A 5,211-nucleotide genomic window follows, 5' to 3' on the forward strand; every position below is an offset into this window, starting at 1 on the left:
AAGTTTAATTACCATAGTTCAATGCTATGGAAACTCCAAGAATTGTAGTTTGACAGAGTATTTAGCCTCTTCCTCTCTCAAACAGAGCTGGTGCCTCGCCAAACTGCAGCTTCTGGCATTTCACAGCATTGAGCCATGCCAGTTAAAGTGGGGCCAAACTGCATTCATTTTGCAGATGCACCCTCGAAGTGTTTTGTTTAAAATATGAATGGCATACTCTGCACAATTGTGATTGCTCTTCAATGTACAGTGAAACCTTGACTTAAGAGCATCCCAACTTAAGAGCATTTCAAGTTAAGAGCTGTTGCTTAGCCTTGTTTTGCTTTGAGATAAGAGCTATTTGAGTTAAAAGCTCATGCACAGAATGGATTAAACTCTTAACTCAAGGTATCACTGTATTGTATTTGAGGATATCATGCTATCCCACCACCTCTGACATCACAAGAGAGCATTCTTGGATTTCAGGCTTTGGTTCTAGAATCTCAGGGCTTGGGATCATCCTAACTGAGCAGCCCTCAGCATCTCTGAGGCTGAGATAAAGCAACTTTGCCCATTTGTCAGCACATTTCAGGTAGCAGAATGTTTTGATTATTTGGGGAGTGGAGACAAAATTTTGGAAGGAAGGAGTGTTGACTGCATCCCCCACACCCCTATTGAAGGCAGTACCTAAGAAATAGGACCTATAACATCATCTACCTTACTAAAAAGGCCACTTCTTGTGGAGGATTCACCACCACGTTTCTTGGGTGAGCCAGCAATGTGGCCAGGATCTTGAATATGATACCAAATGACAGGGAAACCTGTGAGGAAGTGATTGTCTCCATCATTTTTCATATTTTGAGATGTCCAAAATATATCCATAGAATTACTTCTAAAGAAGAAATGAAGGCTCCTTTTTCCATTTCCATCTTTATATCAAAGATTGACTTGAAATAAGGTTTTCATTCTAAGCTTGCCTGGATGTTATCCCAAACAAGCTATCTCCAGAATTTATGACATGGAAGCTAATTTACAAGCGCAGAGTTGAATTGACAAACTATGTCTCATATCCCCATCAAAGTGAAACTGGCTTCCTCGTGCCTGGATAAAATAAGGCCCATGCAGTACAAATAAATTTATTTAAAAATGTGTTTAATCTTTCATGCTGCATGGAAAAATAATCAGGGCTTACTGGAGCATGCTGCCTTCCTGTGCTAGAACACTGGAAAAAAAGTAATTTTTTTCCCTGATGAATACAAGAACCAAAGGCCAAAGTCTGAGCTGATAAATTGCTGTGTAATCTGTCACTTTAGAAATGTAGGGTGCGGGTGGGGGGAGAGAGAGAGAGTCAGAATTACATTATTTGTAAGGCAATTTAGCATGACATTAATGTAATGAAGGTCCACCAACTTAGTCTATTAATCTCTATGGCATTGAAAGCAAAGGGGATTTCTTTCGCGGGGGGGGGGGGGGGGTCATTAAGAATTAATTTATTTCTTTAAAAAATAGCCAGGAAGAAAACTTTGTAATATAGTTCATGGGGATGTGCATGTCATACATACATAAGAACATAATGAAGATGTCTTGTATATCTGATAGTTAGTTCATCTAAGTCCAATTGGCAGCCAATCTCTCTGCAGGTAGAGGTCTTTCCAGAACTTTTCAAGGTGCCAGGGATGAAAATGAATAACTCACAAAGAATGTGCTCTGCTACAGAACTGTGTAACCCGTCATGTCATGAGATGGATCACCACATTTTGCCTTAGCAGAAGCATGTAGAGCATGGAGACAGAGGCAGAAAATGTTGTCATTAACTTTGACAAGGAAGCGGAATCATTTCCATGGTATATTTGATTAAGTGTTATTATGAATCTCAGCATACATCAGGACTTTTAGACTGACTGACGTGTGAATTCCAACACATCCTCAGCAATAAGAATCTCCATTTTTGGACATATCTGGTAAAATGAAATCCACTCTAAATTCAGCACTGTCAATCTTCATGATCAGTAGATATCCAGAGTTATTAACCTTTAACCTTACTTTGCTCCATATTAAGCAAAATCAAAGAATGCTTTAGAGTTTGCAGGACCTCTGGACCACCATATTGGGTCTGTTCCAGTCCAAGTGCAGTATTATCCTATCTGGACACTAACAAGATGCCATAGAGTGTGGCTGCTGTCATGGTCAATCCAGGACCAGTCTGGAGAATAATGCTCAAGACTGGCCCCAGATTATGTGGCCATTGAAGACAACCTTCCTCATAGGATTTGTTATCTATACTCACTCATTCTGATCTTTTTTTCCTTTTTTTAGTTTTAGTATCAGAGCATTCACTTATCTTCATCTCTTGAGAAATATTCAAATGTAGAGCAAATACTAAGGTGGTCATAGGACCTACATTACAAAGGACAATCTTATCTTTGAAGAGCTATGAGAGGGCCATCCTCTAGCTCAGGCATAGGCAAACTTTGTCCCTCCAGGTGCTTTGAACATCAACTCCCACAGGAATTGTTGGAGTTTGAGTTCAAAACATCTGGAGGGCCAAAGTTTGCCCATGCCTGCTCTAGCTGAAGACATCCTCTAGTTGAAGATATGCTCAATCTAGCAAACTGCCATTGGAAATGAGGCCTTCAGTTACCCATCAACAGTTAGCCCCAGTGAACAGATTCAAATAAGTTTTTCCTTTTGTACACATAATATTATTTAATGTGTATTTATACATGTAAATTTGAAGAAATAAATGTTGTGGAAATGTATGCCCTCTTTCATACAATGTTGTGGTGATGACTTTCTGTATTTTCTGACTAACCCATAGTAATGTACAGAATATTTATTTAAATGTCAAAAAACTATCAGGAAACTATTATGGAAAGAATCTTGGACTGATTAAAATATTTGCAATTTATTTATTCTGTTAAAATGTTGCCTTTATGATGTAGAGCCTAAAATAAAACCTGACTAAGAGAATTTAACCAGTGGTAGAGGAGCCAACTGTCCAACCAAGAAAGTGAAAAAAGAAAACTCTTAACAGCCCTATGCCCATTTGTTTTAGGCTATGCTTCAACTGAAGCATGGTGTAGATTTATGGCCCATAAAAAATAACAAAAAAGTAATTGTACTTGGAAAATTTGAGATATCAGCACCAGCATGTTTCAGCTTGACAGACATAATGATTTGCTGACCAAATTCAAATCTTGTAAATGCAGCAATTTATTATTTTTCCGAATTGAAGCGTTGCAGCTCATTTTGCAGTCGGAAGCTCTTGTGTCCAAATTACGGAGGAATAAAAAATGAGTAACTCAGTTACTTTTCCAACAATGGTCCATTAACTCTAAATCTATAGCAAAACAATAAAAACAAATATCCATTAGTGCTGGGAACAAGGAAATTATGAGAGCTCTTGGCAATTGCCACAAGGCATGAGAGTAGATGCTCAGAACCTTCAATGAACAAAGAAGATGATATAATAGAAAAGGAATTGCTGCCATTTAAGTTTTTAACTTGTACAAAATCTGTGAATAAAAGAGTTATTCTGATTTAGGTAGAAGATGGCATGAATGAGTTATTCTGCTTCAGCATTTTCTCCTATATTCTAGGGACTGAGAACTTCTGGCCCTCTAATATTACTGGACTACAAATTCCAATCCCCACAATGTTAATGAATAAGCAAAATGAATGCATGGTGCTTGTTCCCTGGAATTAACCCTTAGAAGATCAGTGAGTAAAGCCATAGTTCAGGAGTATATTCAACAAAGATTAAGTCCTAGAAAAAAAGTGCTATTCTCTGGTTTTAACTCTATATTCTAGGAACGAGGAATCTACAGCCCCTCCAGTGTTGTTGGACTACAAACCCCATCACCATCTGCCATACTGGCTCCAGCTGTTGGAACTTCAGAACACAAAAGTGGCAAACTGGAAGCCAGGTCATCACTTTTGATAATGATTCCTATCACACATTGTTGCACACCACTGCCAGTCTGCCACTTTCCCATAACAAACCCATCCCCTGCATTTGATGAGAAAACTTGTTAATTGCCCCATATCACTCCATGATCCTAGGAGTTGCGCCTGGTGATATGGCTGATCGGTTCTGTCCCCTCTCAGTAATTAAAGATTGGAAGTTTTTAAAAGTTTTTCATTGGAATTGTGAAGTTTCTTTAAAAATATTTGTTTTAAATTACAGAGCACGGGAACTGCAGGAGGGTGGAGTTATGTCCCTAATAGGAAGTATAATCAAGACACTAATTATTGCAGTTGTATGACCATGGAGAAATGCGTTATCAGGGTTATGGTTCAGGTGTTTGCCAGTATCTGTGATCACATGAATACTGTGGGATGGCGGCTTTGTGTAATAAAGTCCTTGGAGATCTACAATGTCTGGAATGTCTCATCTTCCCCAACACTGCTCTGTTCTACTGTATTTGAACTGCAACAACCATATATAGTACCTATGCATGCCTACTCAGAGCTAAGTCTGACTGCATTTGGCAATACTTATTCCCTGGCAAATACATACGAGCCTTAAGCAGCTCTTTTTTGTTCCCACCTGCATATTAAAAAGTGGATAACATTGCCAATTAGCCCTAATTCTTAATGTTCATGTCATGCCCCTTGGCTTCCAGGGCACAGCATAATAGGCAATTATCATGCAAATCACTGACTGCAAAAAAAGAGAGAATTAATTACAAATAACTCAATATTTGTAGTGAGTTCTTTCCAAGTACTGGAAAGGTGCAGTCTATAAAAGGAACTGAAGTAAGGGATAAGAGGAGAGCAGAACAACTTAAAAACACAAAATCATGCAGCCAGCTAACTGCTTCCGGACATACTCTTGGCTTTACTGCTTCAAAGAGAACAGCAGAGTCTTTCTATGCCATTGTTTGTGAGATTGAAGAGGCCGTCTGCCATCACAATGCAGAGCCGCAGGGTGGGAAGCACCTTCCTCCCATCTAGGCTGCCCTTGAGTAGGAAAAGACTCCAGGGGGTATCTCTAAATGGTAGCACTGCTGACAGAAAGCTTTCAGCAAAGGAGAAAAAAAGTGACAGGAAATGCTGAGGAGGTGAGGCATAGATGAGACTCACCTGGGGAGCATATACACTTGCCAAATGTCCCTTATGCATTTGCCGCACAGCTCTGCTCTCTCATCCTTTTGTGAGAAACCCCCTGTCCCCTCAGTAATGTGCTGGATACCTCATCCTCGAAAAACAAAATGAGCGTTTCAAAGGATA

General features: G+C 39.3%; 1 long non-coding RNA gene across 1 annotated transcript; it reads left to right on the forward strand.

Annotated features, from left to right (window-relative positions):
- Positions 1-344: 344 nt before the first annotated feature.
- Positions 345-4,115, forward strand: LOC134295592 (uncharacterized). Its single transcript, XR_010002222.1, has 2 exons — positions 345-571; positions 3,790-4,115. It is a non-coding gene; the product is annotated as an uncharacterized LOC134295592 (long non-coding RNA).
- The last annotated feature ends 1,096 nt before the right edge of the window (positions 4,116-5,211 follow it).

This window comes from Anolis carolinensis, chromosome 1, assembly GCF_035594765.1.
Source record: "Anolis carolinensis isolate JA03-04 chromosome 1, rAnoCar3.1.pri, whole genome shotgun sequence".
NCBI lineage: Eukaryota > Metazoa > Chordata > Lepidosauria > Squamata > Dactyloidae > Anolis > Anolis carolinensis.